This window comes from Thunnus albacares, chromosome 13 (assembly GCF_914725855.1).
Source record: "Thunnus albacares chromosome 13, fThuAlb1.1, whole genome shotgun sequence".
Taxonomy (NCBI): Eukaryota; Metazoa; Chordata; class Actinopteri; order Scombriformes; family Scombridae; genus Thunnus; species Thunnus albacares.
The window spans coordinates 11,228,281-11,253,535 of record NC_058118.1 but is presented as its reverse complement, the minus strand read 5'-3'; the positions used below and the strand labels follow the sequence as shown (position 1 = coordinate 11,253,535).

General features: G+C 40.1%; 1 long non-coding RNA gene across 3 annotated transcripts in view; it reads right to left on the bottom strand.

The window, feature by feature from the left end:
* The window catches only part of LOC122996201, a 71,108-nt gene that overhangs the window by 30,465 nt on the left and 15,388 nt on the right, over nt 1–25,255 (bottom strand). For all 3 annotated transcript variants that reach the window (XR_006406956.1, XR_006406957.1, XR_006406958.1), the window contains exon 3: nt 10,749–10,801. This is a non-coding gene — a long non-coding RNA (uncharacterized LOC122996201). The remainder of the gene's footprint in view (nt 1–10,748; nt 10,802–25,255) is intronic.

Sequence of the window (25,255 nt, the reverse complement as noted above, 5' to 3'; positions counted from 1 at the left end):
CTTCAGGACAAGGCCATCAATTTCATCCTAGCAGGCACCACCCATCCAACCACCCATTCATTCATCCATCTGGACAGGTAGTCCACCATGTTAGAGGCATCTATAAAAAGAAGGATGGGAGGCCCAAGTTATATATGAATTAAAATACTGAATGAAAAGTGCCGGTATTTACTTTAATGTATCCCTCAAAGATATTAAAGATGTTTCTAAAGTGGTACATTAAAATAAATTCATAACCTCCGTTGTTAGTACAATTATTGTTTCTGTCATAGAATTTCATTAAGAAAAAAGTACAAAACTCCAAACAAAAGCTTGTGCACCTACCCACTCACTATAGCAAAGCACCAGGGTCTATAACAGTACTTCAATTTAATTTTACTTTTTTCATGGTCAACCTTAAGAGTTTCTTTTGTCATGAGGTTTTGAAACTTTCAAGTATATTTTTTTAAGTCCTTGAAGTATAATAAATGGTTTTCAAGTAGAAAAAAAAATCTGAATTTTATACTTATACTACGTTCTTTTAAACTGTGTAAAAAGAAAAAAAAAATTCAAACAAACAGTCTTCAGCAAGACCCTCCAGTATCAAAGAATGACAATATCAATAGCCTCTGGATAACTATGAAGACTGCTTCATGTAGTACATGGACAAAAGCAAGTCTTTATTGAGCTGGCGCCATTATTCAAACAAGGAGGAATTTTGATATCCTGCATAGCTGACGGTCCGGGTCAGTGTGTGAGGCCACATGTACTGTATTTTAAGATGAGATTATTGTAAATATATTTCCAAAATCATAAAAGTTGTATGTCCATATATCCAAAAACATACTGTAACATAAAAAAGATTCTAATCTGTAGGATCTTTATGTTTCGTTTGTTATTCAGTTTTTTTAATGTTTCCTGTCTATTGTTCACCACATGCTGAATAGCTGCCGCACGTATAGTAATCTATATATATGTACATGCATTATGTATGTCTATATGCGTTTTAACAGATAACTCTAATATTGTTGTTGATGACGATGACTATGGTAATTATGACACCCCTGGACTTCATCAATAAAGAAAAGGCAGTGGAGAGATTTTCCAGTGCGAGTCTGTCTCTTAGAAAACTAAGGGTTAGAGATGGGCCTCCCCACTTTGGGGCCCCTTTCCTGTACATGCACACGGGTTGTTTAAGGACACAGTGAACCAGGCTACCCGATCTAGGGAAGGGGCCAGGCAGGGGGAACAGTGACGGGACGGCCAAGTGCAAGAAACTCTCATGGAATCCTAAGAGCTCAAGCTGCTGGCTTAATGCTAGAGGGAGTAGAGAGCACTGGAAGAGAGAGACGGGATTGGCTGATCTCAAAAGAGAGGGAGGAGCCTGTTCCCCAGGAGGAGAGCCGGATAGATTTATGGACTCCGCCGGCAGTAAGGAGAAAAAAAAAAAGAATAAAGATGGTGGTAATAATGTGATAATGTCTTAAAGTAAAGTTTCAGAACAGATGAGAGGCGCTACAGAGGATCTCTGATAGACCCATAAATCTGGATTTGTGACAAAATAGTCAGGAAGACAAAGTGTCACTTAATGACTTAATAAACATTTCAATAAGTCATTCAGTTTTGTTTTTGTTTTGTTTTTTCAAAATAAAACTTCCAGATTCAAGCTCAGAGCGGAGAAGGTTTGGGTTGTCCCAGTTTTAGATGATAACCCATCACACCTGCATTCTTGGTGGATTGTGAGCTGCCACACAGACCTTCGCTCGTTCCCCCCTCCTGCTCCTTCTCCATTTTCTCTCCCCTTGTTACCTTGTCTCCCCCTCTCCTGCGTTCCTCTCCTTCTGTTGCTCCCCTTTTCTGTGTGAGTGTGTCTGGGTCCCGCTGGAGAGGCTTTGTCTGTGAACCCTGGAGCCCGGACTGGCCCACGGGGGCCAGATCCATGAATACCCACACTGTGAGAGCCGCTCTTTCACTTCACACCACTTTCTCTACTGGAATGCCTGAGCAGTGAGGTAAGAAATGCACGCACGCGCTGTCATGTGCGCACACACACAAGTATACAGTACAAGCACACACACACACACACACACACACACACACACACACACACACACACATTTTCTCACTTTCTCTGCCTTACACACAAGCACACACATCCACACATACACCACACTATACACACAAACTGAGTGAGTCATGCAGTGATGAAAAGCCAGTGTTTTGTGTGTGAACCCTCTCACCCTGGACTCACATCCTGAGAGCCTTTCTCCTCCATCAGTCCCTGCCAAGCTCTCCCTCTAATTAAAGACTATTGGGTCCAATAGCATTGGCCCAGCTTCCCCCAGACCATGCCCCATCCCCAGCCCCATAGAGGTCCGGAGCAGAGTAGAGTCTATGTGGAATGTGAATGACTGTGGTGATTAACAACTTCTCAGGGTTTCTAATTCCCCAGTTAATGGTGTGCTTGGCCACAAGACCCATGCCAGCTTTACAGAGAGACTAGCTTAATAGATAGACTTCAGCTGACAAGGGATAGTCTACAAAAGCCTCTCAAAGCACGTTTAAGTTGTTTGATCTGTTTGTTTGTCTGTTTTTTTCTTAATTAACAACATCAGTGTGTGGAATGATCTGATCTTATCCAGGAAAATCGTCCAAAAATAATAAAATTAGATTTTGTCTTCACTGCCCGATTAAGCCTAATCGCATTATTTGCACGGACCAACAACATAAAGATAACGACACCGAGGGAGGGGTTATGCAAATCAGATGAGATATCCAATTCCACAATGCTTTGCACTTTCTGCTCCGCCAGTTATTGAAGCACATGAAACATCTTTTGAAAGGTGCGGGTCATTCAAAAGGCCGTGCGGTTTGCTCCATTTGGCTACGATTATTGCTGCAGGACCTCAGCGGGCAAAGCAGCCAGCGAGCCGAGCATGTGAGGGAGAGGCCGCTCCATCTGTGTTGCAAAGTATGCTTCAACTGAGATTGAATATTGGGATTGGTCTGTTGGAGTACTATTTTTTTTTTTTTTTTTTTTTTTTTGGGGTGGGGGTGGGGGGGCATATTTGTGCCGCAACTTCATTAGCATTTCAAATTCTCAGTGAATCACACGGAAAGCCCGTTCAACCGAGCAGCAAACAATTAAGGGTGATTATTAAACATAGCATAAAACAAAGCATAGCAAAAAAGGCTATTGTAACTCCTGTTGGGGTGTTTATCCCAGTATAATGTGGCAGTGTCAAATCACTGAAGAAGCAAAAACGATAATATGATCATGAGACGCAAATTCATGATTACAGGTAAAAAGCTGCAATTCTTTAATTGGCCACTCCATGCTGCTCCAAGAAACCCTTCATATTTAGAAATAGAGAACAACATGCAGTCTAAACACAAAATCTCCACAAAATGTTTTGTTCTCAGTTCCTGTTATTCTATTATGCACCTTGGAGGTGATTTTGAGAATAACCATGAAGAACCATGTTTGTAGGAACAGTATGTTTTCGTTTGACTGACAGGCCTCTCAGCCTTTCACAGTCAGTCATGGTAGCTCCTCACCGCAGCCTGCCTCCCGCTTCGCTCAAATTTGGATTGTCGAACCCAAACCCAGAGCTTGAAAGCCTCCCTTCAAATCCCTGCAGGTGATGTCACAGACACTGCATCCTTGTATCGTCTACAGTCTGCGTTCACGCCTTTCACCTCTAACAAGTTGCTCCTTTTTTATTTTGGACATCACTCTCCGAGAGCTGTGTCGCTGAGTCATTTTAATAAACAACTAGCGAAGCACTCTTCTGGTTTGGAAAATGCCAAACATTACACAGACATTACCAGACTGTTACACATGTCTGCTGTGGCGAAGGAATAGGCCAGCCAGTGATTTGAGTCTATGAGATGGCAGTAATTAGTCTGAAAGAATGAGAGTCAGAGTCGATGTAGGACAACAAGCAAATGGCAATTAACTTTTGCAGCTAGTCTTTCTCAGACAATAACAGTTCACTGACTGCAAACTAAACATCATGACAACTTACCAGCAGCAGATTCTTAATCATCCCTCGCTAGAAATATTTATTTAATAAATAATGGGATTTGCTTTTTCATTTTTAATTGTAAAAATGTATATATGTCTGAGCTTGTACAAATACCTATCACCAAGGAGATTTAGTAATTGAAGCAGACGAGAGGAGGATCATCAAGCTTTGACATAATTTAGACTGAGGCAGGTGGTTACTGCACTATATAAAGAGCCAAGATGGCACCTGCAGTAAAACTCATCTCCTTGACCTTCCAACCAGACACCCGTTTTTTGTGCTTCACCTGTGAATTGTAAGATGTTCTCATTGTTTATCTATTTTAGTTGGGAAAGTTATCTTGCTGTAATTTGTTTTCTTGGTCTGATTTTGTTAGATTACTCCGAGTTAGATTTGTTTTGTTTGTTGTGTTGGCCTTGACCACCCTGAAGCCAATCCTAGCTCCATCTATTTTTTTTAATCACATTATAAATAAACACCAAAGTCCTCATATTTTGCAATCATTCCCTCTGGCTGCTTGGGATTTGAAGAAGATGGATCTACTTTGTGTTTCTGTGTCTCGGTACACCGCTAGACAGGGCATAGCACAAATTGAGGTCTCCTTTGTCTTTTCTTATTGTGATTTGTGGTACGTTTGGCAACTGAGTTTTTGTTCTTCATCTAATTGTCTGTTTTGGTGAGTAGAGAAATTAGGAGTTTTAAAGGAGCTTTAGCTAAAGTTTGTTCTTTTGCTTGTCTGTAGTTTTATTTTTCAAACCATCCGTCATTCCCGTCTCTCACGCCTGCTCACTCATAATTTCCTTGCTGTCATTGCCGAGGCCATCAATTAAAACATCAGCTGTTCACATCAGCTGGTCACTTCTAACCAATAGCAATGTGACACACCTTAACTGTCAGCCTATCATCTTGCGGATGTCTTTTTAAATATGTTTTCTCCCTTTCCGCCTTAGTGCTTTCATGCTGCTGTTACGTGCGCCACACCACCTCCCCGTCACCACCCAGTTTTCGCAGATTCATCAGTGCATCACTTCATCAGCCTCATCATCCTCATCAGTCTCAGCAGAAGTCATCAGCCACCACCACCAGTGTTTGGACTACATTGGAGGGATTTATCTTGCTGTTGCTCAGGACTGATGTCCCTCAATTCAAAATCTCCCTCTAGAGTCTAAGCACCAAAGACTTTTGACAAGACTTCATCAATATCATCTGTATAAAAATAATTCTTTTTGCTTCATTGACTTGTCTCTCCTGATTGAAATGTAAGTCAGTGGTTCATTTGCTTCTGTAATGTTTACAAACACTGGAGGAAATCTGATTTAAAATTGGTTTATCAAAGCTAAGGGAACCATTCAGTTTGGCTCATATTAGACTTTAATTTACCTCATCACACACAGCAAAATCTGCTGTTTGTTTGTTAGTTTGTGAGAGTTTTTCACTACTAGAGAGACTGTCATTACTGCAAGTGACAAGATATACTAATGTGAAAAATAACTCAGCAACACTAAACATCTTAGTGGAAAAGTTTGCACTGTATCATCCAATGACAGTAGATGGCCAGCCACAACAAAGATGTACACATATAACCACAAAACAGCCACAGAATATAATCACAAAGATAAGGAAAATATTAAAAACATAAATAAATGTTAAAAATTCTATTAAATAACTCCAACAAGTGTGTAACTCTCTTTTATTAAATGACAATAAAACCTCTAAAATGTTCTTCCCCATCAGGTGCAAGATTCTGGTTGTAGTTTTTGAAAGTCCTTTTCCGTTTTCTGACAAAGTCAATATCACTCGCTCTCTGTCTCAGACTGACCTCATCAATACCAATAAAAGTCTGGCCATTGGGTGTAACTGTATATTAAAGTTCAGGTCAGTGTACTTCCTCGTTTGTAGGTCAGTAGTTCAGATGTATGAATCATCACTTCACTGTCTCTCTATAGAACAACTGCTTTTGTTTCAACAGCGATAAATCAAACTTCCTTGGGTGTGTTTTTCCAATATTATTTGAGACATGATTCACAACAGAATCATGGAAAGCCATTATGAGCAAGCAAAAATCCTCACTTTCAGCAATGAAGTAACTCCATACGTGTGTGTGTGTGTGTGTGTGCGTGCATGTGTGCTTACGGCACTAGGGTGTGTAGACACCACAATGGTTTCCTGTACTATTGTGTCTGTGTTCGTCTGATGACTCAGTTGCACTTTCACTTGTGGTGAACACATGAAACAAACTGGTCATTCAACCACATTTCCACCACCATAACTCAGCCTGAATCATATCCTCGACCACACACACACACACACACACTGAGAACAATAACGCATATATCTCTTTGTCACAGTCCTGAGCAGTGATGAGGGCGTGAGGCAGAGATCCACCCAAGTCTACTCTGTGCTGTATGCTCCTCAGCCTTTCCAGTGCTTGTACACACAAACACACAAATCAGAAAAAAAAACACACACACACACACACTTTATGAGTCATGAACTATAGCCGTAATGCTGGGAGGGAAGGAGGGAAGGAGGGAAGGAGGGAGAGATGGTTGCAGACAGCGGGCAGAGGGACTATGGTCTGCAGTCTCTCTCCTCAATGCAGCTCACACACAAGTTGCATCTACCAATCGCATTCCTAAAACCCTCATTACACACCGACACGCATGATGAAGCTGTAATGAACCAGCCACAGAGCTGCCTGGCATTTAAAAAAAATAAAAAAATCACACTATTTTTCATCAGTTCCCTCCATAGTGATAGTGTGATGATGTTTGTTTCATAAAGGGTGATGTACAGTGATGAGTGGCATTAGCTCAGAAAACTGACAGAACTGTAAAGCAGCTTTTAAGACCAAAAAAGATTAATTTAAACCAAAATCCCACATGATATCCAATTTTATATCTTCATACAGACATTATATTGAGTAGGCATCAACACAGGGTGTTTCACTTCGCTTTAATCGCTGCCCACATCTCTGATATTTTCAGCTATGTCGAATATTGAAGTGAGGTGGCATTTCAGTATGATTATAAGGCCATGTTTCAGAGAACCACTTAGTTTAACTTTAGTGAGAGGAAATATGTGGTTGATTTACTTGTTTCTTTCTGTAAGGTCCTTGTGAGTTAAGAATTCAGAGACATTCCTGTCATGCCCGATCAAAAAAAAAAAAAAAAACAGTAAGAATCTCAGTAATGTGGCTGCCATCCCAGAGGCGGCTTGAACATCACTTAGAAAAGAATAATATGATATTACTGAATCAAACCCAGACGGAAAATACAGCTTCATGATGCACATTACAAAGGCTGAACTTAACTGACTAATGCACAAAGCAGGCAGAACGGCATTACTCTATTGTTCAAATGCAGGTGTGAAGTCAGTTCAGTGATACCTTATTCACCACAGACTTCCTTTTAACTTCTTCATAGATGAAAGAGTGGTTTATTTGTCCAGTCATATTGCAATTACACGCACTGAAAAAAGATTTAAGTGCACTTCCGTTCACCTGGCTCTCAAGCAAACTATGCAACAACCCACTAAACAGGTTATTGAGAAGTGGAGGACATTTCGCTGTTCATCTAACAGCCTTCTTCTGTTCTGATCTGAATAAGTCTTTAGAAAAGAAAAGGCCATTCAACACCTCCATAAATAGTCCAGTAGACTGGTTTATGTTTTGACGTCTTAGAAGCTGAAACATTTTTTTCTATAGATCAAAAGGTACTTCAGCTGACATAACCAATTATAGTAAATATTAGAAAACACTCGGAGGAAACAGATCTCTGCCGAGTACGTACAATTCTTAAAATTTCTGATTTCAATGAGAGGAAATGTTTAGAATATCTATAATCTGTGTATGGATGAATGTCAGCATCAAAATAAACATTGTGAGAGACAGTTGGGATACATCTGCCAGATGTTTCTCATCAAGTGAAGTAGTTGAAGGGAAAATAGTGAAAAATGTTTTTTAAAAAATGCCATATCTCTCAATGTTAAGAAATCCATTAATAAAAAATCTTGGCCTCCACCTTGATTCAGATCCTCACCAAAAACAAATCATTTGGGGGGTTTTTTTTACCCAAAGTTGAACTTTCCACTAATGTTCATTGAAATCTAAAAACAAAGACTGAAAATATAACTTCCCTGTCAAAAAGATAATGATAAAGTTATGCTAATGAGTCCATTAATTAAGCTACCGTACTTATTATTTCATTGTCAACATAATTGTTTTCCCTTCACAGGATTGTGGTGGTACTTCAAGCACCCTAATTTAAAACAGAGTAGCTTTAGAACGTCTTTATTTCCTCATTAATGTGCATTTCACATCAGATTTCAGATCTTGTATTGTATGGGGGTAACCTGTGGTGTAAATACAGTATTACCATGTACTGTTTACGAGTTATTGCAGTCACAAGAATACATCAACCCACAGACAGACAGAATAACAGATGGCAACTCTACAACATACTGTACCATGTTAGTAAAACCTAACGCTGTATCCATCTGGGTTTGTCATTGTTCGACATCAACACTGTCATAAAACAAAGAAAAGAAAAATCACTCAAACACAACCGACAACAAGCACAAGCACTGCAAGGTTAAACCTCGAGACAACCACCGCCTATCTGAGCTCACAGGGAATGTTCTTCCGTCGTTCGCTCATTACACATAAAGACACTGAGGGAATAGTGACATGAACGGCGAAGTGCACATTGATAGAGAGGTCCTCTGCCGGCCGGACACTGCTGTCTGACATGTGTCTGCAGCCGTTATGACAGTACTGCCACGCTGTGTCAGACGAGGTAATAGGCTTTTTTTTTCTTGCTGTGACTGACTTGACAGACTGAAGCTGACAAGCCACATCCTGTGTTGAGTTTGGGGTGCAGTACAGTCACACGGCACTCCACATATTTGAGGCAGCGAGTATATGTCCCTAATGGGATATACTGTGTGGAGGTTTATGGCTCCATTGTACAGTAGGAAGAGATCCCTCCCCTTTCGCAATGGTCCGACAAAACCCCACTCTTCTTCTCCTCAATAAAAGACACTGATCGCTGTTACATTGACCTTATATGAATGAATGGCTGCCATCTATATTTATTATACTAGACAACTATATGATTCTGCCTCCGATCGAGGTGAGTTCAGGGACATCCCAAGAATAAATTTAGAGGAAAAAATGAAAATAAGGAATTGATAACTGATATTCAAAGACCAAACATCGTCTCTCATATTTGACTTCTATCTTTGCCTATGCAGTTTTGTTCTCACTGCTGAACAGGTCATTTCAAGGCAACGGGTCAGCCATCCCATGTTGTCAAGAGTAACGGTGTAATCAGGTGAGATGCTGCTGATTATAAGTCTAACTGTACTTACAGTGTGTAAGTAAGATTTTTTTTGATTTTGTGTGGCTGAGATGTATATATCACCTAATAACAATAATAATAATAATCAAAATGATGCATCTTAGTTAATTACAGGATAACATGGTTTCACTAGAGCTTTGTTATTGTTACAGACCGCTGTGACGTTGCGAATGTGTGCAAGTACAGCACAGCAAAGATGCCCTCTTTGGACACATTCTCACTGTATTTACTCTTTTCATTTTCTTTTTTTTTTTCTTTTTTTTTTTTTTTACTACTGCTGCTTTCTTTGCTGCAGTGCTCTGTGATTGGTCGAATACGTGTGTCAAGTTACTTCAACGCAGTCGGGATAAGGACTGTTATTGGCTGGCGCACCAACCCCACTCCACCCCCGCCAACCACCCGCGTCCACCAAGCGGTGGCGTAGATGAGTGGGCAAGCAGATGTGTGCATCAGGTGGGGCTGCCATCCTACACAGGAGGAGGAGGAGGAGGAGGAGGATGATGAGGAGTAGGAGGAGGAGTAGGAGGAGGAGGAGGAGGAGGAGGAGGTGGTGGTGCTCAGGGCCACCCAAGGTAACAGAGCTCCAGCATGGGGACAGTAGAGCAACTGGATGCTCTTCACTACCCTTGATATATTTTCATTCACAGAGGGGCCAGTGCAGGGACGCAGGAGAGGGTTAATGCACCTGTGCTGCTTTTTTGCAGAGCTGCATTTACCCAACATTGAAGTACATAAATACAAATTTATAATGTAAATTATATTTGGTTATTTGCCTTGAGATGATCACGACTAGAGGTCGAATCACTCCATAATAGGACAAGAGACGTGTTCATTATAATCTATAATCCACTTTTCAGATAAGTCAAAGTCATGGCCTCTCTCGAGTCTTTAACTCTCGTTCAGCCCTCCCTGACTGAAGAGCCTCCCTGACAAGCTCCAAGCTCACTTCAGGGCAGCACATCAAAGCTCGACAGTATTAGCGAAGCTGGTTGGCATCGCACATAGACCTCACAATGACACTGTGGTAAAAAAATGTAGGTCACGCCAGCGCTGTGAGTCACTTCATGTGGTCTTCTGTCATACACCGTAGACATAAATAGCATCAACACCACACAGACAAAACAAAAACACACAGGCTCTCACTCACACGGAGTATTATACAGTAAGGTGAAGTGGCCATCAACAATCTGTCGCTTTTGTCACATCACACCAAACGTGGCAGACACGAAGGGTGAAATGGGAGACTTTTTTTTTTTTTTTTTTTTTCCAAACAGTTGCTGCTGGTGCTAGTACTGTACTGTGTGTGGAGCACACAGCAGTGGGTGTGACTTCCACCTGCAGGCCAACCCAGGAAATGAGGCTTGGTAAAGACTCAACTTACCGCTGAGAACATGGTTGCTGCTTTCCATCCACTACTGAGGTTCATACATCCACCTAAGGAGGAAGAAAAAAAAAACGATGAGCACATCCTATAAAGCACCTTTCCAAATCTTCAAATGCTGGCTAACAAAATGCTGTAATGTCTGACTTTTAATCGTTCTGGTACTCCACATACTCCGGTGCTGATATCTAAAATATTCGATCAGAGCAACAGTGGCTGTTTTGCAAATTGAGGTCAGGATTTGGCTCAGAGTGTTATGTAACCTTGTATATGGGCCAGAATAATAGTATTACATATGAGATTGCAGTTCATGCTGGAGTCATGGTGGTGAAAGGCATGCTGATGCAGACTGCGGCAGTGTCTGTGTTTTCAGGCTGTGGCTCTGTGCTCAGAACAGACAGACGTGCCCCAGAGAGAAGTCCTTTTTCTTCTTGACTCATTTCATTTCTCTACTTCCCCATCAGTTTGCGTTCTCCCCTTTTTTCTCACCCACGCGCTGCTATTCTGTTTCCAACGTATAGCTTTCTCAAATTCCCCAATTCCCCATTGCCACACTGAAATGCTTCCACTTCCCCCATTTTAGTCTCACTGTGACAAACTGCCAGACGACCAGCCAGACAGAAAGACAGAAAGAGAGAAACACAGATCGAGACGATATTTAAATTAAAAACCGATTAATAGATGATCTCAATTCATCTCTATGTCTGGGATCGCATTAGGGTCTTGTCAACCTGTCATTGCCACTTCTGTTTGTTTTTCTCTTTTGCTCTAGAAGGGTGGGATATCCGCATTGGTTGCTATGGTACCAGACAGCTCCTCGTTTCCTCAGACAACAGCTATCTGTGATTGTGTGTGTGTGTGTGTGTGTGTGTGTGTGTGCGTGTAAGGCCCCTTGTGTTTAATGCTATGAGGTGCAGCAAAATGATAATCATCAGTGTCTGTGTGTCTGGTTTACTGTGTCTTCACTGCTATCAATGATAAAACCCACTTAAGATTCATAATCCATGACAGGTAAGCAGCTGCAACCTGACGACATGCTATGTGTTAAAAAGGTCCTTCACCTGATGACTTGCGTGATTTATTCATGAGATGTGAATGGGGTTACAGCTGGCATGCAACTATTTGAGTAACAGATTGAATTTCTATCACTCCCAGCCTCGGGCTTGCCTCTGCTCTGTGTTTCAGCACTTTGTAAAATGACAGAAACCCAAATCTTAGGGTACATCCATCCTTGCTGACCTGCCCTTTCTCCTCTGTTTGCACTCCAGTAGAGGGCAGTGTGTGCTTGACACTATACTATTCCTCTCTCGAAACTCACTGAATGTTTATTGTGAGCAGTGAAAGAGTGTAATTTCTCAGAAAACATGTACTGACCTTGCCTTTGTTTTGTTAAAAATTGATTAAAAACTCATGTGCATTTATGTTCCGCCCAAACTCAAGCTCAGTACATCAGCACATCAAGATGTTAGCAAATATCAAATACTGACTGGCAAAAGACAAGAATGAGCAAGATTAAAGAGGCCTCTTAATGCCAGATACAAGTTTATTTATGATGTACATTCAGTGTTATCGCTGAAATATATCGAAGGCTCACAAAATAGTATTTTCATTATAATATATGCATATCTTACTGGATAAGATGAGATAAACGAGGAAGGGTTAAGCAGATTAGTCTGACTTGCTAGAGATTTTCTAAATGAAGATAGCTAGAAACTGTTGAAACTACAAGAACATGCTGCTCTGACAGCTGGGGCGGTAAAGAAAGGGGGCACTTGAGCACTTGTCTGTGTGTGTGTGTGTGTGTGTGTGTGTGTGTGTGTGTGTGTGTGTGTGTACGTCTGTCTGTCTGTTCATGTTTGCGAATGTGTGTGTATGTGAGGCTGCTGTGGTGTTGGGTGAAAGAGGTGTTTTTTTTCCACCCTGAGGGGCCTCAGGCTGGGGTTGGGCGAGGCGGAGCTTTGGGGAGGCGCAGCATGGGGCGGGCTGTTTCAGCTGAACTCAGTGCACTGTAACAGCACTCGGGGCGGGAGGTCACAGAGTCCAGCATTCCTCCAGAGCACTGTCTGTTTACACGACTGCCGCTGTGCCGGGGGGAGGTGGCAGCTCTGCATAACTACACCATCAGATAACACTCACTGCTTGCATTTATGTTCATCATCTACCAGGGAGATAAAGATCCTTTATTCATTGTTTCAAATGTTGAAACTGTTCAGGCTTTTTTTTTTCTCTGTTTAACCCCTTCATTCTTACTGTACATAAGCTTCAAAGCAAACTTTACCAAAGAAACAGGATTTTGCCTCCGCCTATCTAGAGTCAACCTTCTGTTCATGCAATAGAGGCACAGTGACATACTGTACTGTACAAATGCCTTTCGCCTTTGTGTTTTACATGCAGGGTGATGCAGAGAAAACACTTGATGATATGACTGCGTGAACTCAGTATGATCTAAACATAGTAGACTGTACCTATAATACACACCTAGCAATTTGTGAGCCTCACCTTTCCCCTGCACTGTTGTCAATATGTGCACTTGTACGCCACACCATTATTGCAATAAGCTAAATGTAACCCTAATTTTAAAGCCATTCTGGTATTTTACTTATTTTTGTAAAGATGCTTAGAGATATATTACTTGTGGATAGTCAAGTATTTGCAAATACAAAGCGTAAAAAATTATGTTTCACTCTTCGCCAAACAAAACGTCTGTTGCTGCTGGAACATAATTGTGTTGCCATAAGTTTGCCGTAAGGAGCATATTAGTCTAATCAATTACCCAGTCTTGATTGTTAGTTTAAGTTAAAAATAGACTATAATTTACATTTCTCTGCATGAATTTGATATTGTACTGTGCGTGTGTGTGTGTGTGTGTGTGTGTGTGTGTGTGTGTGTCAGTTCCCACAGAGCAGTCAAGGTCAAAGTCAAAAGCATCCTTGAGCAGGACTGAGGGGCCACACCAGAGCTGAGATTATCTGAGCGGGGTCGGACGAAAGAAGACCGGTTCAACCTCCTCCAGAGTGGCCAAGCTTATCAGGTTATTTATGCAGGAATAGCTTGGACTTGGATGCGCCGAGTCGCTGCCGGCCTCTCTGCTAGGCTAATCTGGGCTGAACTTTGACTGTAGCGCCTCTGTGCTGCTGCTTTCACATCCCAGAGCCTATAAGCCAGATGGTCAGCTCCAGGGGAGCACAACAGAGATGGGGAGTGACACCCAAGCCCTAGAGAGACAGTGCTCTGACTGTACTGTGGACTAGGGAGGGGTGTATGGCTGTCAAAGGCTCCATTGTTTGACAGGCCAGCATGGTTTCACGTGCAGCGCATGATTCTCGCTGCGGGTCTGAACTATAGCCCAGTCTGACCTAAACTGTCCGGGAGGATGTAGCTGCGGCCTCCCTGGGCAGGTTAAAGTATAACTGTGTCCGTGTTTTCTCAGGAAAGTGTGTTTATCTAGAGGACCAACACGGAGGCCCTTTTGTTTAACTAAGTAGCGAGGCTCGCCCTAAAAGTAAAGCTCTCTGAAACACACAGGAACCAGGTGGCCCTTCTCTGTTCCATTTACTGCTAGTTAGGTACAGTGTGCATCAGCATGTGTGTGCTCAAGTGTTTGTTTACATGTGTGAGGAAGAGCAGAATGCAGATACACAGACAATTATCATGTCAAACATATCTGTGAGATGTACAGAGAATCACTAGCTGAGATTTTTCATCCAGAATAATCCGAATAACAAACAATGAGTGCAAATTCAGAAGAAAAGAGGTACCTATCTTCTGTGGAGAGTGAAACAGCTGCAGCCAATTAAATGCAAATAGTGCAAGGTAAATGATCAGGTACAGTGTGGCACTGTTAAAAGAGAATCTCCAGTATTTTTCTCAAAAAATTTGGCCCTTCTTTGAATAACAAAAGCTTTGTGAATACATCCTCCATTGTAGAGATTCAGCAGTGCTGCAGCTCTGATTGTTATTGCCATGCCGATGACTGTTTCACCTCCCTAAAATCAACTGGATGAAACAGCCTCACAAGAAGAAAAATGACAGTGAGGGTCTAAAATTCAGGCCAGCAAAAACGACCTATAGTTATGTTTACACCATCTAGCGGCCGTAGTAATGATGACTCCGCAGTTTAGGTGACGTCAATATAAGGTGACTTGATAAGATGATTTTGCCTTATTAGGAGTTGTCAGGTTGGGTGGACGGATGGCTGGATAGTTAGATGGCAAAAAGTAGACTTAGCTGCAGAAGACCACTGTTCGCTTCCAGTTCCAACCGTGAATCGGGAAATCTATTAAAACATCGTAACGCTGTGGTGTTTACTGTTTCCATTGCGTCAAATGTTACGTAACTTTAAGTAAGATTAAATCACATTTCAAGTGATCATTTTAACTTTAACTTCAACCACAGCATTGTCACACCATATAACATAATTATTTTTTAAGTGATTTGTAACAGTTTTGGAAAGTGGCATATTACAGTCCTATGAGTCATTCTGAAGTGCATTACTACGGATATTAGATGGTGTTAACGTAACTATAGGTCGTTTTTTATGGGCTGAATTTTAGACCTATACTGTTGTTTAATTATGAGGATGTGTTGAGACGAATAGATTGACTGACTGAGGCTAAATGGATCAAAAGGTCAGCTCTCCATACAATAAGCAACAACAATAACCACCCCTACCAAGCAATCAGAGACTTTCAAGACATTTTCAGTTTTACTGCAGATGACTAAGCAGTTAGTTTGATTAGCTGGCAAGTTGTCCCATAAGTAGATCCCTATCTGCTACAACATACAGAATGTAACTGCTCTGTAAATCACAGGCCCTGTTCTTTGAGAATAAATCATAACCCAAATAGAGAGAAGTTTATATTTTATATTTTTGGTTTTAACCAGTCGGAATGTTGTTAGTTCTCTATCTAGGTAGATGGAGAACTTGTTTTTATAGAGCCAATCAAACTGCTTCATGTTCAAACTGTATTTGTATAAAGCGGCAACATCACACTGACTAACAGTGAGAATAGCAGCCTGCTACACAACACAAACAACAGACTGAAAAACCCATATTTGCTTTCTTGCTTAAGTCTCTTTCTTACATAACTTACAAAGACACGTCTCGTCCTGCACCTTAGCTTGCTGAATGAGCAATGAAACAAACATCCACTGGACATGTAGTTTTCAGTCCAGATAGCTAATTAGCTAGTCAGCTGCAGAACATCACACAGCTGTAGAGTCTACAGCCACACCAGTGGTTCTGTGAAGCTTTATACAGGCACACCCAAAGTACACTGTGCTAAATGCTAACACCAGTAAGCTTACATACTCACAATGACAAAGCAGATGTTTAGAAGATGTAATGTTTACCATGTTCACCATCTTACTTTCCCGTGTTAGCATGATAACATTTTCTAATTAGCACTAAACACAAAGTACAGCCGAAGCTGATGGAAATGTCACTATTTTTGCAGGTATTTGGTCATAAAACAAAGTAATAGACAAAGTGACATTTTGAGCTGATGATGGTGCTAGATAAAAAGTCAAGGGATCACCAAAGTTATAATTCAATCTGAGGAAGAGACGAATATGTGTACCAAATTTCATGGCAATCCATCCAACAGCTTTCGAGATGTTTCACTAAAATCCAAAAATAAAAGTTTGCTTGAATTGCTCCTCAGCATGCCAACTACTGTCAATCAAATATATACACTGACACAGCAGTCCAACGGAGAAGAGGAAAAGGAAAATTTCTGATACTGTATTTACCAAAAGTACCTTTCTTACTTTTAATAATATACCCATTAAACTATACAACCTATAACCTAATAACAATACAATGAAAAATTGCTGAAGGTAACAACTAAATGTGATATCAGTTCTCATTTTTCCTAAATTTGTAATTAGCAGGATTTAAAGCAGACTGAATTAGTGGTTTACAGAACTTTACAAGTTCTGGTAAAGCACGGCAAAATGGAGAGATTCATTTGAAAAACATGCTCTTCAGGATATGGGACACATAACACGTTTTTTTTGCTTCTTCATGACAATGCTAACTAACAGTAATACAATAACTGAACAGCTGAAATTTTGTTTCTTTAATTTTCAGTTTCCGGTTATAAAATAATCTTTACTTAACTAATGGAGTGTATCCAGCTGGTTGGACACCTTTTAGAGCTGTATGAATCACTTTTGAGCTGTGAAGCAAAATGTGCTCATCCCATTACAAGCCCTCCGGTGACTTCAGCATATTCATGACAAAATCTGGGTGTTGGCTTTTGCTCAACTAAATTCCTTGTGGCAGCTGTATACCAATACTCAGTTGTGCATAAAAACCCTAGAGCAATGACAAGGTCTGGCCTCTTCAAAGACCTCACTGATACGGAATGTGTGTTTGCACATACTGTATGTGGTTACTATAGACACCCAAATACTCCTTTCAGACCGAAGCATGCACCTAGGAAATACCTGCATTTGCCATTGGTTTGGTTAGGTTAACAATCTTTAACTGACCTCTGTTGGTGAACCTGCAGTCCACCAGGGTTTCATGCAGGTCCGACACCGCACAGCTTGCGAAGACAGATTACTATAATAACTGCAAGGTTAGAGGCATGACCCAAACCATTTCCTGTCTGTCTCTATATTATCACCTGCCCAATAAAGGCACAGATGATATATCTTAAAAAAAGATATATATAATAATAAGCATATGTGTATATATACAGGATTGCTCTTTAGTACTCCTGGCTAAAAAGCAAGACTGGCTTTGCACAGTCTATATGTAGACTGGTACAACAAGGTATGAACAAGGGCTAAATTTATGTTTTCAAGCAACTTGTAATTACACACTAACAAAAGGAGTTTTCATTTAATGCATAATCATCAGATGCTGCACTCATTTAGAAGACTACTTTTATTAATATTGTGTTACTAATTTCAAAGATATTGCCCACCTCTAGTATTTACCAACATTCATTATCGCAACTATATGATGAATGACCTTATTTGATAATCAGTTTGATAATTGTGTAATTCTGCATAATTCTGTGGTTTGGGTAATGAAATGTAATTAACTGTACTGCAGACTGGAGTCTCTACTATCACAGAAACAGTCTCATATGAAGGGGTCCGATGCATGTTGAATGTGTGTTCAGTAGACCTGCATCAAATATGTGTCTCCTGTATAAAGTGTCAGTGACCCTGAATCAATGTAATCAGATACTGTAGCTGCAATATTTAGGTATCATATGTTATGGTTGGGACGACATATCACCAACACAACAAATTAGCAGATAATTAATTATTGCCTTCATCCGTTTTTACTCACTGACTCGTATTCTGTTATTTTTGAGCAGTTACTATTAGGCTACGATTTTGAGCAATGAAGAATTTGAGAGCAAATCAGGCGATATCCATGGGTGCTCTCCAAGGTTTGGAGAAACTTTGGAAATGTACTCTTCTGTCTTTTTGCCTCTAACAAAAACGCATACTCAGCAAGGATATCTTGCATACTGGAAGCAGATATAACGCCTTTTCTCTGGCCCAAGGGTCTGTATTTCCACTCATGGTGCTGATTCAGCCCACAATGCAGAGGCTTACTGCGAGGAATGGATGGCAGGACAGAAAGGAGGATGTTGGCACTGTTGGCAGTGAGGGAGAAAAAGCAAGTGGAAAAATCTCATTTACAGCATTGGAATATGGAGTTCATATTTTGAGCTGCAGTGATTGAATCACAGTGTAAAATCATCCACACTGTCAACTATCACTCCAGGGATAAAATCAATTTTACACAATTAAAATGCAGCTAAAATCATCATTATGTGTTGTAAATGTTCTCTCCATTTGTTAGAAGCTCTGTTTTAAAACCAGAGTGGAAACAGAAAGCTTGGGACAATAAAATGTTTCCACTGATCTATTAAAATATATACCGCTCTTTTCTACTTGTCACTTTATTGTAACTCAGTTTGACTTTTGTCCATGTCGGGATCCTGTAGGAATGATGACACTTTATTTCCAGTTGTCTGATTGGTCAGTGGTTGAGGTGTTGACAGGTTGTTATCCAATCCTCGGACGTTAACCTGCTCCGTTAGCCTTCCCCTGTTTGTTGCCTGCCACACCCTTGTTGTCTTCATTGTTAACCAATCCTTGTGCTCCCCTCCTTTTCCAGTGCCTGCCCCACTCCAGCTGTGTCTTGTTCTGTCATTAGTTCCCTGTGTATTCATACCTTTATGTCTGTTCTTTGAGTTCTTTGTCAGTTCGTGTTTGCGGCGGTTATTTTTTGCTCCTCGTGTTTCAGGTCAGTCAGTTTTGTTTTTGTCTTTGTCTGCCAGCAACCAGAGTCTGGTAAATAAATAATTATTTCCTCAGTTCCTGTCGCCTGCTTGTCGTCTCTGCATTTGGGTCCATTTGCCTGCATAACCGTGACAGTTTTACACACCACACACACACACATATATATATATATACAGTGAGGAATGGATACATATATATATATATATATATATATATATATATATATATATATATATATGTACAGTGGAAACCGCTCATAGTGATCATGGTTACAGGGATCAACTGCCTGTATGGATCGGGACAGATCCAAATAAGCTCGGGACAGAATCATTCCTATACAAATGCAGTTTAAATAATTCTCTTATAGTGATAGTAGTCTGCTTACAGTGCTCATTTTGGGTCTTCTCATAAATGAAAACATATGGAAATATATATATATATATATATATATTGGCAGCAATATTGGCATAGACCCCAAAAATCCAGGATCAGTCAGGCTCTAATATCTACATCACAAAGGACTGAGTAACCTTCTTTAGTTTTACGATTAACCTAATTTCTGCAGTTAGTTCCCCAAAATATATATGCAAACCATTTATATTATCAACGATCTTATTTAACAAATTGAAAACAAACATATCTAAAATCTTTATGCATTTTGTCTGTAGTGAAAACTGGTTTCACAAAGATTCTGTATCTAATTATCTTAAAACAGACACACATGCCACCATCTGCACATCACAGCAACTGTAGATATTTGGTTCACATTCAAATACGTCAATCATCTTTCATGTGCACAGTGTAAACATCTTTTGATCTAAACAGGAAAACCTTATTGGCAAATTTGATTATCCACTTAGCTTAGACCTGTCTGCTGGCTGTGCAGTAAGTGGGGGTTTGTTGTTTGAATGTAGTTACTCTGGATACATAAAGGACAGGACCACAAGTGGGATTAGGATGACAAGTACCAGAGAGGATATGGAGAAGATGCCTGGTGTGGAAGCATTATAGTACTTACACTGAAAGAAACAGGTTATCTACCGTAGAAATGAATCAAAAAGTGTTACACGCCTCACTGTCAGTTTAATTCAAGCCCTACTCAATTACTATACATGCAAATTTCCAATTCTCTTTCATTTAAATAATCTAAATGTATTTTTCTGTCATCTTCATGTTTACGATCATTAAACTGACTGTTTCACAGTTACCGCAACAGTCGAGGTTCGTGTTACTCCAGTGCAAGTAAAACGCACAAAGAAGAAAAGAGTGATTGTTGTGGTTGAAGGGAAAATTGAATGCAGCCATCCTTATGGTGTGATGGAGAGCAAGAGGAAATGCAGAGTTACCCAGAACCCAGTGTTTGCTTTCAAGCACTCATATATGCTGAACCCTTATGCATCAATATAATTATTCCCATATTGTATATTTTTTATGGAACCACATGAGTTACAGTATAGAGCTAGTACTACTGTATAGGGCTGGGCCAATACTGCATATATATCCCATCAGCCAAAAGGTAACAAGACACTGCAGTACAGAAACACCAAATAAAGTTTGATTATCACCTAGTTTGTCCACCAGAGTGGACTGACAAGTTCATTTTTCACCTGCAAAATATCCTGATCAGATCCTATATTTTGTTCTACATAGAAAAAATCCAGTATTGATGGAGCTATAATACAATATATACAACCAGAGTACAAGTTCATCAAAAACAATCTGAAACTTTAATTTATACAATAGATAACATGTACAAATTACACTCAGCTTTACACATGCATTTGCTATCCCTAAAACAATAAGCAGCAACTCCCATCAAGCCTGCCCGCCCAGCCTGACATTACAGAAAAGCCGAAATGGACAAATAGCTGGTGTAGAGATTTGTACTGCAGTCAAGCTGACGAGACTATTTTACTCAGGAGTGAGCAGAAAAACAAAACTAAGAGCAAAGCTAAGATGCCAGTAAATCTTGAGACTTCACTCAACTATTAGCAATAAAAATGTCTCAAATGAGACGCCCCGTTGCTGTTTTTTACTGGATGTGTAAAATAGCTGTTGTTTGCTACCACAATAGGCCTTTTTTTGACACGTCACAGTAGGAAAAGCACATGTATAAATGATACAATTAATGGTGGTTCAATTCCATTTAGCTGCTTCAGTTTCAGAGTCCTGGTATTGTACATGCTGACTCACTGTCGATCTGTCATGGACACTTGAATAAAACTCAGCCATCGTTAATGCTATTAGTTACACCTGTTCTTTTATACCATGACATGTCGAAATGCAGTAGCCTAAAGCAGTAGTTGTGGTGTATCAAGCTTTATTTGTGAGTTTCTTTTGAATTCTATACAAAACACTGAACGCGAGGGCTGTAGATGATTTGAATCATCAGTCAAGAAGCCCCTGAGTCAAATCTCATTTTGTCAGTTGAATCACTGCACATTTTTCTTTTTTTGCTGCATCATTGCACACAGAGAAATGTCATATTACAGCAGGCTACAAACTAATACAAACCCATTCTTCTCTCAAATTGATGTATCTAAAAAACTAACAGTAATGTAAATAGAGAATGGTGATGGAAACGGAGGGCAATGGGAGGAAGAGCAGAGCAACTCGTTTCTGTTCACTGCACTGACACTCTCAGCTCCAGTGCTGATTGCTAGCAAAGTTGGCTAAACTGCTCCTGCACCAGATGCCTGTATCGCCTCCTCTGCTGCCGTCCTGTGTGATTGACTACTCGGCTGACAGCGTTTGTCAACAGCTAGGCAGGAGAGTTGCCCCGTGGTGTGCTAGGATTTTATAACTGAACCAGGACGCACAGTTTTGTTTCTTTGACAGTGTGGAAATGAGGTGTTTTCACATCACAGATGATGAGCAAAGGCATCGGCCGTGAATAATAATCATAAGTAAGGTGTATTGAAGAAAATCCATTTAATTTCAAGAAATGTTCAACAAGCCCCCACCCACACACACACACACACACACACACACACACACACACACACAGTAAGAAAACTGTTTCCCTTCATTTGTTTTATTACAAACTGTAGGATCTGGAAGATTTTGATGTATGAACTATTATGTTTAACCACTGTATTTAATGACACATGTATGGATTTAGAATTCAATGATAATGAACATGTCCCAAGGCAGACACAGTACAAGTCCAGAGCTGCTCACTGACACTCAGATGGGAGCATGATTTTGCTAAAAAAAAAAAAAAAAAAAAAAGAAAAAACTGAGCTGAAAAATAAACTTCCTACTTTGAGAGTATAAAGTGCTTGCAGACGGATTCTTTAATTAGCCTTTGATCCACACACGATTCTTTGCCTCAGATAACTGTGAGCAGCTTTGAACACATCTGCCCAATCTGATCATTGCTGCATAGTTTGTGAGTGGAAATTGTGAAGGAGATTATAGAGGGTTATTGATAAGGATGGGCAGGAAATAGTCTAACATAACCCTCACAGTCATTCTGTTCTGATTACACTGGATGATAGTATGTAGTTCATGAAAATACAAAAGTTATTTAGTGTCTGCCTGAGGCCAATTTCTTTATGTGTAGCCCTCACAATGCCTCATATCTTTTACTGGCTTTAACTGAAACTAGTATCTATAATGGTGACTTTAGTGAATTTGATGTACTGTACTGTATGTGCTTCGTTGTACTCATAGAACTAAGGAGAAACTCATAGATTCTATTCCCACTGTTACTACATGTAGCCTGCAGAGAGTACACAGAAATAGCATGTACACACACATCATCGAGTCCTGTCAAAACCATGTATCTTCATGTATCTTCTTGTCTGAAAAATGTTGAAGTTACCAAATTCGAAGATACATGTTTTTCATTGGATAGCAGTGACATGGAGATTAGTCGTCCTTTTGCTATGAATTTTAAAATAATCATGAGTAGTACATTAGCTAGCTACTTAAGATAAACTGATGACCAGTATCATTCATCTGTGGTAATCTAATATTTCATCCACGATGCTACATTCCAAAAAATAGAGAGCATAAACATCTGCTTCTGAAATATGTTCCTATATGCATAGATGCATTTGTGGACACCAGTTTGGTGTAATCTGCAATACTGAATCACAAAATAAGTGATCATAAAACAAAGTGTCAACCAGTTCTTAACATTGCTGTGACTTGTAAGCTCATCAGCCAAAATGATGGACAGATGTACAATTCACCCATGACAAAAGAAAGTAATGAAGACATACAGAAACAAGACGCCCGTCAAAACCTGCTCATACTTTTTTCTATAGAAGTACAACTGTGTCGTTAGCTGGCGGCTGCTTGTACATAATTTCACTGCAAATCCCATTTACCAGAAGTGAAATCCCAATGATTAAGTTTTCCCCATTGTACTCATTAAAACCATTTCAATTGGGCAGCTAATGCCCCCTCCCCCTCTCAAAAAAATTATATTATTTTCTTTCAGATCTGCATGATTCACGTGGGTCACATTATCAGGTCAGAAAATCCAGAATTCCAGATTAATCTGGAAAAATCACTTCCTTGTGAAATAATCCAAATCACCAAAAATCAAAGATTAGAGGAAAGTCCAAAAACTGAAAACAGACTTGTGTATCAGAACTTTGTTTTTCTTCTTTCCTCTCCCATTAATCATCTCACGACCCCTCAGATTTGTCCGGTGACCCTTTGGAGGGGCCTGACTCCTATGTTGGGAAACACTGGACTAAACTAGCTAATTGTATATAAAGTAGTTCAAACTAGCTCCACCTCCAGCATCTACAATAGATACACACTGATGCTTCAGTATTGATAATCTAATGATGTCATATAATTTATATATAATTTATATATATAATTTATCAGTCAAAGGGACCAAACCACTACTTTTACTTTAGTACTTTAAGTACATTTTGCTGCTAATACTTATGGACTTTTACTTAAGTAGGATGATGATGATGATGAAGATTTTTCATGTAGGACTTTTACTTGTAATGGAGTATTTTTACACTGCTCTATTGGTACTTTAACTAAAGTAAAATATTTGAATACTTCTTCCACCACTGCTGAGGTTGAACAAGCGAGTGAGATATAAGTTAACGACCTCTCTTCAAGCGTCATGCTCTTCTGTTTTTCTCTCTGTCTCAGTATGAGCTCGGCTGCAGACAGAGAGCCAGCACCATACCGTGAGACCCTCTGCCTTTCTAGCAGGTTGATCACACCAGCTGGAGTCCAGGACGGCAAAAAAAAAAAAAATCTTAAGAAGTTCACACGGAGGGGTCCTCAACATGAGCCACTATTGCCACTCTGCACACTACAGCTCTGTCACGTGTGTTACCTGAGGAGGATCAGGAAAGCAACATCTGGATATGTTCTGAAGGCTGTAATTTTAGAAGCTCTCCAACTCTCTTAATCCCCTCACAGTATGTTGTTTATTTTGGTCCTGTTCTCTGGTCAACAGCCAGATTTCTTAGAAGCAGCCACCAGGTTACTGGGACTGACACCGTGAGGCCCTACAAAGCAGAAAAAAGATCAGGCTGGTATGGAAGCAAACCTCAAGTACAGTGAGCACAGCGATCCTTCCAGTGAAGCGATAACAACCCGTCAATAGGCATATTTGTCATGAGCTGGCATTTTTTCTGTGAGAGGTTTGTTTTGTTTGTATTCCAGGAAAACCATTTGAGCTCAGTATGATGTCACAATATCTCAGTTTTTTTTCCTGTTATCCAAAAGTTGGACCAGATAAGAATTTTTTTTAAGTGACTTTCATAGAAATATAATTCATCCCTACTCTGTATACAAGTACACTGAAAATATAAAAAATCACTAGTTTTCTCTGAAGCAGACCAGAACTTCAAATTTACGCCTATGTGGGCTAAGTTATGGCACCTATTACACTTTCCCTGTATTCAAGTTATGCCAGTTAATAATAACAACCACATGCTGAAATGAGACAAAGGGAGGAGATTGAAACAGCTACAGTAAAGAGAAGCAAGTTGTTGACAAAGTCAGAGAGAATCCTAACAGGAATGAAAAACAAAAGATAAAGGATAGAGACGGAGAAAAGAAGATGAGCAGGGGTCAAAAGGGCAGAGAGAGAGAGCGAGAGAGAGATAGAGAGAGAGAGAGAAAGGGAAGCAGCATGGTCGTATTTTACAGCCGACAGCAAGCGTGTGGTCTGGCAGGCGCACCGGGAGTTAGTTTATTAGAGTCGTTTCTTTTACGAGGGGCTGTCCTATGTAAAAAAAAAA